This window comes from Hemiscyllium ocellatum, chromosome 24 (assembly GCF_020745735.1).
Source record: "Hemiscyllium ocellatum isolate sHemOce1 chromosome 24, sHemOce1.pat.X.cur, whole genome shotgun sequence".
In the NCBI taxonomy this organism is placed as follows: Eukaryota; Metazoa; Chordata; class Chondrichthyes; order Orectolobiformes; family Hemiscylliidae; genus Hemiscyllium; species Hemiscyllium ocellatum.
The window spans coordinates 1355359-1368902 of record NC_083424.1 but is presented as its reverse complement, the minus strand read 5'-3'; positions in this window follow the sequence as shown (position 1 = coordinate 1368902).

Sequence of the window (13544 nt, the reverse complement as noted above, 5' to 3'; positions counted from 1 at the left end):
CTATGCCCTCTCGTTATTGATCCTGTCACAGAGGGATATGTTCCTTTATGTCTCCCCTGTACGTGCCCCTCTCAGTCTCCTCTGCTCCAAGGAAAATGAGCTCAGTCCATCCAGTCACTGTTCATAACTTGTATCAGAACATAGGAAAAGGAGAAAGCCATTCAGCTCCTTGAACCTGTTAAGGCATTCAAAGAGATGCCTTTGGCCCATATCCCTTATTAACTTTGCTTAACAATTCTCAGATCTAAAATTAACAACTGATCCAGCATCTACTGCTGTTTGTGGAAGTGAGTTTTGAAGCCCTACCACCCTTTGCATGAGAGTGGTTCCTAACGTCTCCTCCTAAATGGTGTGGCCCTAATTCTTAGACTATGCCCCCAGCCCTAGAATCAGGGGAGATGAAGACTTTGTGACATTGTTGCTAGGTAATAAAACCAGAAAGGTAGGTAATATTTTGGGGTCATCGTTTCAAATCCCACCCAGGTAAGTGGTGAAATGTGTCTTCAGTAAAAACCTGGAATCAAGAGTTGAATGATGCATATGAAACCTTTGTTAATTGTCAGAAAAAGTCTGCCTGCTTCACTAATATCTTTTAGGAAATGAAATTGCTACCTTTACATGGTCAAGCCGACATTTGCTCCAGTGTCCTCCCATTGTCCAAAGATGTGCAGGTTAGGTAGATTGGCTATGCTGTATTGCCTACAATGTCCAGGGATGTGTGGGTTGGCCGTGGGAAATGCAGAGGGTGTGTCTGGGTGGAATGCTCTTCGGAGGGTAGTGTGAAGTCAATGGGCCAAATGGTTTGCTTCCACACCACAGGGATTCTAGTCGATTCTATTCTATGTGACTCCATACCCACACCATTATAGTTGACCCTAACTGCCCACTTGGCAATTGTAGATGGGCACTTAATGCTGACCGTGCAACAACCATGTCCCATGAGCAAATCAAAAACAACTCCAACAAATGGAAATAGTTTATCCTTATCTACCCTGTCTACATCCAACAGATCAGCCCTAACCTTCCAAATTTTGAGAAAAAAAGACCTAATTTGTATATTCTCCCCCTCATAATTTGACACCTGATACCAAGGTATCTTTCGCTAAACTACATTGTATTCCCTCTGAGGCTTTCCTATCTTTACCAATGATGTGGAGGTGCTAGTGTTGAACTGGGGTGGATAAAGTTAAAAATCACACAACACCAGGTAACAGGCCAATAGGTTTATTTGGAAGCACTAGCTTTCGGAGTGCTGCTCCTTCATCAAGTTGAGAACAGAAGTGAGTCAAACAGTCAGGGCAGGCAGGGACAAGGTGGGACTAATAAATTAAATTGCATTTATTTCAATGCAAGGGGCCTAACAGGGAAGGCAGATGAACTCAAGGCATGGTTAGGAACATGGGACTGGGATATCATAGCAATTACGGAAACATGGCTCAGGGATGGGCAGGACTCGCAGCTTAATGTCCCAGGATACAAATGCTACAGGAAGGATAGAAAGGGAGGCAAGAGAGGAAGGGGAGTGGCATTTTTGATAAGGGATAGCATTACAGCTGTGCTGAGGGAGGATATTCCTAGAAATACATCCAAGGAAATTATTTGGGTGGAACTGAGAAATAAGAAAGGGATGATAACCTTATTGGGATTGTATTATAGACCCCGTAATAGTCAGAGGGAAATTGAGAAACAAACTTATAAGGAGATCTCAGCTATCTGTAAAAATAATAGGATGGTTATGGTAGGGGATTTTAACTTTCCAAACATAACACTATGGCAGTCCCAGTCTAAGGGTTTGGTTGGAGAGGAATTTGTTAAGTGTGTACAAGAAAATTTTCTGATTCAGTATGTGGATGGACCTACTAGAGAAGGTGCAAAACTTGACCTACTCTTGGGAAATAAGGCAGGGCAGGTGACTAAGGTGTCAGTGGGGGAGCACTTTGGGGCCAGTGACCATAATTCTATTTGTTTTAAAATCGTGATGGAAAAGGATAGATCAGATCTAAAAGTTGAAGTTCTAAATTGGAGAAAGGCCAATTTTGACGGTATTAGGCAAGAACTTTCAAAAGCTGATTGGAGACAGATATTCGCAGGTAAAAGGATGGCTGGAAAATGGGAACCCTCAGAAATGGGATAACAAGAATCCAGAGAAAGTATATTCCTGTCAGGGTGAAAGGTAAAAAGCTGAAAATGTGTTGCTGGTCAAAGCACAGCAGGCCAGGCAGCATCTCAGGAATAGAGAATTCGACGTTTCGAGCATAAGCCCTTCATCAGGAATGAATCAGTGAAAGGTAAGGCTGGTAGGTATAGGGAATGCTGGAGGACTAAGAACTTGAGGGTTTGGTTAAGAAAAAGACGGAAGCATATGTCAGGTATACACAGGATACATCGAGTGAATCCTTAGAAGAGTATAACAGAAGTAGGAATATACTTAAGAGGGAAATCAGGAGGGCAAAATGGGGACATGAGATGGCGTTGGGAAATAGAGTTAAGGAGAATCCAAAGGGATTTTACAAATATATTAAGGACAAAAGGGTAACTAGGGAGAGAAAAGGGCCACATAAAGATCAGCAAGGCGGCCTTTGTGTGGAGCCACAGAAAATGGGGGAGATACTAAATGAATATTTTGCATCAGTATTTACTGTGGGAAAAGGATGTGGAAGATATAGACTGTAGGGAAATAGATGGTGACATCTTGCAAAATGTCCAGATTACAGAGGAGGAAGTGCTAGATGTCTTGAAATGCATAAAAGTGGATAAATCCCCAGGACATGATCAGGTGTACCCAAGAACTCTGTGGGAAGCTAGAGAAGTGATTGCTGAGCCTCTTGCTGAGATATTTGTATCATCGATAGTCACAGGTGAGGTGCCCGAAGACTGGAGGTTGGCAAACGTGATGCCACTGTTTAAGAAGGGCAGTAAAGACAAGCCAGGGAACTATAGACCAGTGAGCCTGACCTCGGTGGTGGGCAAGTTGTTGGAGGGAATCCTGAGGGACAGAATGTACGTGTATTTGGAAAGGCAAGGACTGATTCGGGATAGTCAACATGACTTTGCGCGTGGGAAATCATGTCTCACAAACTTGATTGAGTTTTTTGAAGAAGTAACAAAGATGATTGATGAGGGCAGAGCAGTAGATGTGATCTATATGGACTTCAGTAAGGCATTTGACGAGGTTCCCCATGGGAGACTGATTAGCAAGGTTAGATCTCATGGAATACAGGGAGAACTAGCCATTTGGATACAGAACTAGCTCAAACGTAGAAGACAGAGGGTTGTTTTTCAGACTGGAGGCCTGTGACCAGTGGAGTGCCACAAGGATTGGTGCTGGGCCCTCTACTTTTTGTCATTTACATAAATGATTTGGATGCGAGCATAAGAGGGACAGTTAGTAAGTTTGCAGATGACACCAAAATTGGAGGTGTAGTGGACAGTGAAGAGGGTTACCTCTGATTACAACAGGATCTGGACCAGATGGGCCAATGGGCTGAGAAGTGGCAGATGGAGTTTAATTCAGATAAATGCAAGGTGCAGCATTTTGGGAAAGCAAATCTTAGCAGGACTTATACACTTAATGGTAAGGTCCTAGGGAGTGTTGCTGAACAAAGAGACCTTGGAGTGCAGGTTCATAGCTCCTTGAAAGTGGAGTCACAGGTAGATAGGATAGTGAAGAAGGCATTTGGTATGCTTTCCTTTATTGGTCAGAGTATTGAGTACAGGAGTTGGGAGGTCATGTTGCGGCTGTACAGGACATTGGTTAGGCCGCTGTTGGAATATTGTGTGCAATTCTGGTCTCCTTCCTATCGGAAAGATGTTGTGAAACTTGAAAGGGTTCAGAAAAGATTTACAAGGTTGCCAGAGTTGGAGGATTTGAGCAATAAGGAGAGGCTGAACAGGCTGGGGCTGTTTTCCCTGGAGTGTCAGAGGCTGAGGGGTGACCTTATAGACGTTTACAAAATTATGATGGGCATGGATAGAATAACTAGACAAGTCTTTTCCCTGGGGTCGATAGTCCAGAACTAGAGGGCATAGGTTTAGGGTGAGAGGGGAAAGATATAAAAGAGACCTAAGGGGCAACGTTTTCATGCAGAGGGTGGTATGTGTATGGAATGAGCTGCCAGAAGAAGCGGTGGAGGTTGATACAATTGCAATATTTAAGAGGCATTTGGATGGGTATATGAATAGGAAGGGTTTGGAGGGATATGGGCCGGGTGCTGCCAGGTGGGACTAGATTGGATTGGGATATCTGGTCGGCGTGGATAGGTAGGACCTAAGGGTCTGTTTCCATGCTGTACATCTCTATGACTCTATGCAGTAACTGACAGTGCTTTGAAAGCTAGTGCTTCCAAATAAACCAAAGAGGTGGCACTGTTGCTCAGTGGTTAGCATTGCTGCCTCACAGCGCCAGGGATCCAGGTTTGACTCTGGCCTTGAGCGACTGTCTGTGTGGCGTTTGCATGTTCTCCGTGTGTCTGGGTTTGCTCCGATTTCCTCCCATAGTCCAAAGATGGGGCGGTTAGGTTGATTGGCCATGCTAAATTGCCCAGAGGAATGTGTAAGTTAGGTGCATTAGTCAGCGGCGAATATGGAATAGAGGAATGGGTCTGGGTGGGTTACTCTTTGGAGGGTCAGTGTGGACTTGTTGGGACAAAGGGCCTGTTTCCACACTGTAGGAATTCCAATTCTAAACCTGGTGTTGCAGCATACCTTTTACATTGTTCTACTCTAGTCTTTAGATTAGATAACATATTTTAGATTAGATTACTTACAGTGTGGAAACAGGCCCTTTGGCCCAACAAGGTCCACACCGACCCTCTGAAGAGCAACCCACCCAGACCATTCCCCTACATTTGCCCCTTCACCTAACACTACAGGCAATTTAGCACGGCCAATTCACCTAACCTGCACATCTTTGAACTGTGGGAGGAAACCAAAGCACCTGGAGGAAACCCAAGCAGACATGGGGAGAATGTGCAAACTCCACACAGACAGTTGCCTGAGGCAGGAATTGAACCCGGGTCTCTGGCGCTGTGAGGCAACAGGGCTAACCACAGTGCCACCGTGCAGATCTTTATATCTTTTCGATATAAAGGCCAGCAATTTATTAGCTTTCTTGATTTTTTTTTGCTTAAAATATTGAGGCTATAGTTGTATAGTTTTCAATGTTATTTCCTGTTGTAAGATCGTATGGTGAGGGGGAATATCCTCACATATCCTAAACAAGGAAGTTAAAGGTAATATAAAGACAACAGCTAAAGCATACCATATTACAAAGGCCGGTGGCATACTAGAAGATTGTGAAATTTTAAAGATCACGAAAGTGTTACTTAAAATGTGACAGAGAGCAAACATAAATTGCAAAACAAAACAAAGCAAAGTATAAAAGCAGATGGTAAAAGCTCTTATAAGTATATAAAAGGGAATGGAGTTATTTGTAAGAATTAGCTTTATTATCAAATGAGTGCAGTGAAAAGTTTACAAGTCACCTGTTATAGCGTCATCTTAGGTACAAAGATACCTAGGTACAGATTTTTAAATAAATATTTTTTGGGAAAAGAAGTTAGAAAAATGAAGAAATGAAACTGCCAACCCAGTCCATGCCAGCACCTAGTCTCCAGACTATGTCAGCCTTCACCTCAAGGCCAAAGAGCATGCTGGAGCCAGCAGATCGCCATGACAGGCTGAGAGGACACAACGCTGAGCCGAGAGGACACAACGCTGGGCCGAGAGGACACAACGCTGGGCCGAGAGGACACAACGCTGGGCCGAGAGGACACAACGTCAGACTGAGAAATTACCATGCTGGGTCGAGACTGTCAGGCTAGGCCGAGTGACCGCCATGCTGGGTCGAGAGAATGCCATGCCTGACCAGAAGAATGCCACGCCAGGCTGAGAGAACACCACGCTGGGCCAAGAGGATGCCACACCAGGCTGGGAGACCGTCATACCAGGCCGGAGCGCTGACACGTCAGGCCGGGTCACAGCCAAACTGGGCCAAGAGACTGCCAGGCTGGGCTGAGAGATCCAATACCGAACAACCCAGATGGCCTCCTTCTTCAAAGACTGCAATTTCCCCCTCAGACGTGATCGACGATGCCCTCCACCACATCTCCTCCACTTCCTGCTCCTCCGCCCTTGAGCACCGCCCCTCCAATCACCACCACCCCACCAACTTCCATATACATCGTATCATCCTTTGTCATTTCCGCCACCTCCAAACAGACCCCACCACCAAGGATATATTTCCCTCCCCTCCCCTATCAGCGTTCCGAAAAGACCACGACTCCCTTGTCAGGTCCACACCCCCCACCAACCCTACCTCCAGTCCTGGCATCTTCCCCTGCAACAGCAAGAAATGCAAAACTTGCGCCCACACCTCCCCCCTTACTTCCCTCCAAGGCCTCAAGGGATCCTTCCATATCCACCACAAATTCACCTGCACCTCCACACACAGCATTTACTGCATCCGCTGTACCCGATGTGGCCTCCTCTATATTGGGGAGACAGGCCGCCTACTTGCAGAACATTTCAGAGAACACCTCTGGGACACCCGCACCAACCAACCCAACCGCCCCGTGGCTCAACACTTCAACTCCCCCTCCCGCTCCACCAAGGACATGCAGGTCCTTGGACTCCACCATCACCAAACCATAGCAACACGACGGCTGGAGGAAGAGCACCTTATCTTCCGCCGAGGATCCCTCCAACCACAGGGATGAACTCAGATTTCTCTAGCTTTCTCATTTCCCCTCCCACCACCTTGTCTCAGTCCCAACCCTCGAACTCAGCACCACCTTCCTAACCTGCAATCTTCTTCCTGACCTCTCCACCCCTACCCCCACTCCAGCCTATCACCCTCACCTTAACCTCCTTCCACCTATTGCATTTCCAACGCCCCTTCCCCAAGACCCTCCTTCCTACCTTTTATCTTCGCCTGCTTGGCACACTTTCCTCATTCTTGAAGAAGGGCTCATGCCCGAAATGTCGATTCTCCTGCTCCTTGGATGCTGCCTGACCTGCTGCGCTTTTCCAGCAACACATTTCCAGCTCTGGGCTGAGAGATCGCTATGCTGGGCCAAGAAGACACCATGCCAGGTCTCTGCTGAGGCTGAGAGTTCATGACATCACCAAAATAAAACAAAGACAAAAAGAAGAAAAGAAAAAAAAAGAGATGGATGGAGCAGAGAGGTTGAACTGTTTAGAGCAGTTTCTCTCCACCCAGGGAGAAATCGTTTGCATGGCCAGCTAAAATAAATATTGGTCCCTTGCAGAATGAGACTGGGGAGTTAATAATGGGAACACAGAACTGACAGAGACACAATGACAACATTTGCTTCAGTTTTCACTGCAGAATACACTAGTATTATCCCAAAAATAATAGATGATGCTTAGGTTATAGAAAAGGAGTAACTTAGAACAATCATCATCATAAAGGAAAAAATCCTGAGCAAATGATTGTAATTGATGGCAGAAAGGTTCCCACAGCCTTCGTCCCCCATCATAGGATCTTAGAGGAAGTGGCAGCAGAGATAGCTTATGATATTGCAGACTTCCCTAATGTCATAGGGAAAGGTTCCAGCACATTTGAAAAATGTTTGTATAACATATTTATGCAGAAGGGATGGAGGCAGAAAGCAGGAAACTATAAGCCAGTTAGGTTAACATGTGATGTTGGGAAATTGTTGGAATTGATAAGACCATAAGAAATAGGAACACGAGCAGTCTGTTCAACCCCTTGAGCCTGCTCTGCCATTCAATAGAATTAGGGCTAATCTGACATTCCTCATGCCCACTTTCCTGCTTTATTCCCATAACCCTTGATTCCCCTATAAGGAGAATCAACAAGCTATCTATCTCAACCTCAAATGTATACAAGGACTACGTCCCCATCGTTCTCTGTTCCAAAGACTCTCAACTCCCTGAGAGAAGACATTCCTTCTTGTCTCAGTTTTAAATTGGCGTCCCTTCATTTTGAGATTATGCCCTCTTGTGCTAGACTGTTCCATGAGGGGTAACATGCTCTCAGCATTTACCCTGTCAAAATCCTTAAGAATCCTATATGTTTCAATGCGATCACCTCCCATTCTTCCAAACTCCAGTGGGTAGAGCTCCTCACTGTTTAATCTTGCTCATAATACAATCCTTCCATACCTAGTGAAAGTTCTTTGATATGCCTCTAATGAACCAATATCATTCTTTAAATTTGGGGACCAAAATTGCTCATGTACTGCAGATGTGGTCTTACCAGCACCAGGTATAGGTGCTAGCAGACTTCCCAACTCTTATTCTCTAACACCCTTGAAATAAGGGTAAACATTTTGTTGTGGTAGATTAAATTATGAATAATCTGAGGAGTTTTGAAGGACAGGTCAATAATTATCCATTGAGCCAGCACTGGAAGAGTCTACCTCATAAAAGATTCCAAGGTTGCACTCTAACTCAAAGAGGATTCATCAGATGTTTATACATAGTAAGTCACCTGGACAAAACATTACTCAAATTCCAAAATAGCCTGTTTTAGACAAATACCTTGTTTTATTTGCATTCCAAAAGTGGCAAGCCACCCTTTACCCCTGGTCTCCCCACCTCCTATCCTCCAAGGTGCTAACCTAACTCCTCCCTAAAGCCTTGCTTCATTCCCTGCCTTGACTAAACCCCATTGCTTTGTCATTATTGGTGTGATTATGGAGTTATACAGTCATAGAGTGATAGAGAATTACAGCATGAAAACAGACTCTTCAGTCCAACTCGTCCATGCCGACCAGATATCCCAACGAATCTAGTCTGCTTGCCAGCACCCGGCCCGTATGCCCCCAAATCTTTCCTATTCATATACCCATTCAGATGTCTTTTAAATGTAGCCATTGTACTAGCCTCCACCACTTCCTCTGGCAGCTCATTCCACACGCCTCCCACTCTCTGCGTGAAAATGTTGCCCCTTAGGTCTCTTCTATACCTTTCCCCTCTCATCCTAAACCTATGCCCTTTAATCCTGGACTCCCCCACCCCAGGGAAAAGTCTATTTATCTTATCCATGCCCCTCATGATTTTATAAGCCTTTATAAGGCCCTCCGACACTCAGGGAAAACAGCCCCAGTTTTTAGATCAGAGTGATGCTGGAAAAGCACAGCAGGTCAGGCAGCATCCAAGGAGCAGGAAAATCGATGATTCGGGCAAAAGCCCTTCATCATGAATTCCTGATGAAGGGCTTTTGCCCAAAATGTCGATTCTCCTGCTCCTTGGATGCTGCCTGACCTTCTGTGCTTTTCCAGCACCACTCTGATCTAAACTCTGGTTTCCAGCATCTGCAGGCCTCACTTTTGCCTGCCTGGAAAACAGCCCCAGCCTATTCAACCTCTCCCTATAGCTCAAATCCTCCATCCCTGGCAACATCCTTGTAAATCTTTTCTGAACCCTGATAGGAAGGAGACCAGAATTGCATACAATATCCCAAAAGTGGCCTAACCAAGCCTTGTACAGCCACAACATGACTTGACAACTACAGTGCTCAATACTCTGACCAACAAAGGAAAGCATACCACATGCCTTCTTCACTATCCTATCTTCCTGCTTTCAAGGAGCTGTGAACCTGCACTCCAAAGTCTCTTTGTTCAGCAACACTCCCTAGGACCTTACCATTAAGTGTATAAGTCCTGCTAAGATTTGCTTTCCCAAAATGCAGCACCTCACATTTATCTAAATTAAACTCCATCTGCCATTCCTAAGCCCATTGGCCCATCTAGAACATGGAACATAGAACATTACAGTGGAGTATAGGCCCTTTGGCCCTCGATGTTACGCTGACCTGTGGAAGCAATCTGAAGCCCATCTAACCTATCCTATTCCATTCTCGTCCATATGCCTGTCTAATGAAATCTGATCAAGACCCCATTGTAAACTGAGGTAACCTTCTTCACTGTCCACTACACCTCCAATTTTGGTGTCATCTGCAAACTTACTAACTGTACCTCTTATGCTCAGATCTGAATCATTTATATAAATGATGAAAAGTAGAGGACCCAGCACCGATCCTTGCGGCATTCCGCTGGTCACAGGCCTCCAGTCTGAAAATCAACTTTCCTTCACCAACCTTTGTCTTGTACCTTTGTGCCAGTTCTGTATCCAAATGGCTAGTTGTCCCTGCATTACATGAGATCTAACCTTGCTAACCAGTCTCCCATGGGGAACCTTGTAGAACGCCTTATTGAAGTCCATATAGATCCAGCTTTGACACAGGGTCAGTTAGACTCAAAACGTCAGCTCTTTTCTCTCCTGACAGATGCTGCTAGACCTGCTGAGATTTCCCAGCATTTTCTCTTTTGGTTTCAGATTCCAGCATCCGCAGTAATTTGCTTTTATCCAAATAGACCATGTCTACTGCTCTGACCTCATTAAGCCTCTTTGTTACTTCTTAAAAAACCTCAATCAATTTCATGAGATGTGATTTCCCATGCACAAAGCCATGTTGACTTATCCTCCTATTCCATTTCCAAATAAAGCCTCAGAATTAATGCTGGTTTAACCTTGTTGCATTTTCATGGAACTCTAACTGCTACATCATCATCTGAGTATTTTTCTGCAACCTAACTTCAACCACAGGGATGCAGACAGAAAGGACTTCCTAGCAGCCCCGGAATCAACCATGAAAGACAACAGATTTATTGAAGATATCCAGCAGGCCATCAGACAGACAGTAGCACCAACACTAACAGAAAGAAAGAAGGGAACACACTCAACACACTGGAAAAGAAAGCCCTGGAAGTACCTAGAAAAGACAGAAATATTGTAATCCTACTGGCAGATGAAGGGCGCATGACTGTCATTCCTGAACAGAACACAATACATCGAAAAATCAAACACACCAGTTGCAGATACCTACACCTATTTACAGGTGGTGATGGACCAGACTCCACAGTTAGAAAACTACACTAGAGCATCTCTGAGGAAACTTCACAACACACGTGAAGATAACAAAACAGACCTTCAAAGAATGAAACCTGAAGGATTGAACACACGCCATTTCTACCAATCACCAAAGGTACAAAAATTCTGTACTAACAACCCTGCAAGGACTGCAACTAACATTACATTGGACAGACTGACAGGAAACTAGCCACCAAAAGACACAACTAACTATCACTAGTATCCTTACACCAGACAGCACCAACTCCATCAGCAAGGCCAGCATCCTCAAACTAGTAGACTTGAGCCTCACAACCCACTTCACCTTTAATGACAGACAAGAGACACCAGTTCGACTGGGACAAGACATCCATCCTGGGACAGGCTAAACAAAGACACGCACCGAAATTCCTAGAGGCCTAGCATTCAAACTGGAAGTCTATTAACAAACACATTGATTGTTAATTTACCAAACTCTCAAAAAAACTGAAAGTGATATCACCCACCACAACAGACCAAGAAAGCAGGACAGTACATCAGTGCTTCAACGGATGCTCACTAACGATGTTATCTAGCATGGTGATGAGAACAAACTTTCCAGCTCAGCGAACAAGCTTACAACCTAAACTAATGTTTATCGCATCATACAGCACAGAAACAGACCCTTCAGTCCAACTCATCTACACTGACCAAATTTCCCAAACTAAACTAGTCTTACTTGCCTTCAGCTGACCCATGTTGAGAGTGTGGTGTTGGAAAAGCACAGCAGGTAAAGCAGCATCCTAGGAGCAGGAGCCCTTATGCTTGAAACATGGATTTTCCCTGCTCCTCAGATGCTGCCTGACCTGCTGTGCTTTTCCAGCACTACACTCTCGACTCCGATCTCCAGCATCTGCACTCCTCACTTTCTCCTGCAGTTGGCCATATCCCTTTAAACCTTTCCTATTTATGTGACTATCCAAACTTTTAAATGTTGTAACTGTACTTGTATCCACCACTTCCATATACGAACCATCCTCTGTGTGAAAAAGTTACTGTGCAGGTCCCTTTTAAACCTTTCTCCTCTCACCTTAAAAATATGCTCCCTAATTTTGAACTCTCCCACCCTAGGGAAAACACAATTGCCATTTACCTTATCTATGCCCTTCATGATTTTATAAACCTTTTAAGGTCATCCCTGAACCTCCTGCACTCCAGAGAAAAAAATCCCAGCCTATCCATAGAATTCAAACCTTCAGTCCAGGCAACATCCTTGTAAATCTTGTCTGAACCCTCTAATTTAATAATATCCTTTCCTAAGTGGTGTGACTAAAACTGTACACAATACTTCAAAAGTGGCCTCACTAATGTCCTCTACAACCTCAACATGACGTCCCAACACTTAATAAAAAATGAAAAAAACTGCAGATGCTGGAAATCAGAAACAAAAACAGAGAATTTGCTGGAAAATCTTAGCAGGTCTGGAACTTCTGTGGCGAGAAATCGAAGTTAACATTTTTGGTCCTTCATCAAATGGTATCTAGGTAAAGTTTATTTGGAAGCACTTTCAGAGCACTTGAGAATGTAACTTTAAAAAAAGTTCTGGGATTTACATATGAAAGAACTGAAACCAACATGGTCATTCTAAAAGATGTGGAAACTTACCAAACATTCCAGGTCTTTCTCAATATATCATTTGAGTTGCACTATACTGTAAACTTTTCCTATAAATCTGTGTTTTACAATCTAAGACTCCACAGCCACCTGTTGAAGGAGCGGCGCTCCGAAAGCTAGTGCTTCCAAATAAACTTAATGGACTATAATTTGGTGTTGTGTGATTTTTAACTTTGTACATCCCAGTCCAACACTGGCACCTCCAAATCATAGCTACATAAAAGTGGTTTTTAATGCAGAAGATAGGATGGGGGAGGGGGTAAGGAGTAAATAATAGGTGGACATGATTTGGAGTTGCGGTGTTGGACTGGAGTGTACAAAGTTAAAAGTCATACAACATGAGGTTATAGTCCAATAGATTTAATTGGAAGCACTACCTAGTGTTTGAAATTAAACCTGTTGGACTATAACCTGGTGCTGTGTGATTTTTAACTATGATAGGTGGAGATAGAGCCCAAAGAGAGAGAAGAACAGTTGGACAGGGAAAGGAGGGGATAACAGTCAGCCGAGAAGAGTGAATAATTGCTAATGGAATAATTAATGGCTGACAATGGAATGTATGTAATAGCTGTCCATGTGACAAGGTGAAGGTAAGGGCATGGGAGAGGGTGCCTCAAGACCTAAATGTCATTGGACTTACATTAACTTCTGCTTTCTCTCCACAGAGGGTCCATGTATTGCAGACGCTGGAGATTAGAAGAAAGTGAGGTCTGCAGATACTGGAGCTCAGAGTCAAGAGTGTGGTGCTGGAAAAGCACAGCAGTTCAGGCAGCACCCGAGCAGCAGGAGAATCGACGTTTCTAACCAGGGCCCTTCATCAGGAATTTCTCTCCACAGATGCTGCCAGACCTGCTGAGTTTCTCCAGTTATTTCAGTCTGTTTTAAAGTGGCGGTTATCGCCCTTTGGGTCCCATAGCAACCGGCCAGGATTGATAGTCGGTGTTGATTGGTCAGTGCTGTGGACCGTCCAATGAGCGCGCTGGTTGTTGGCT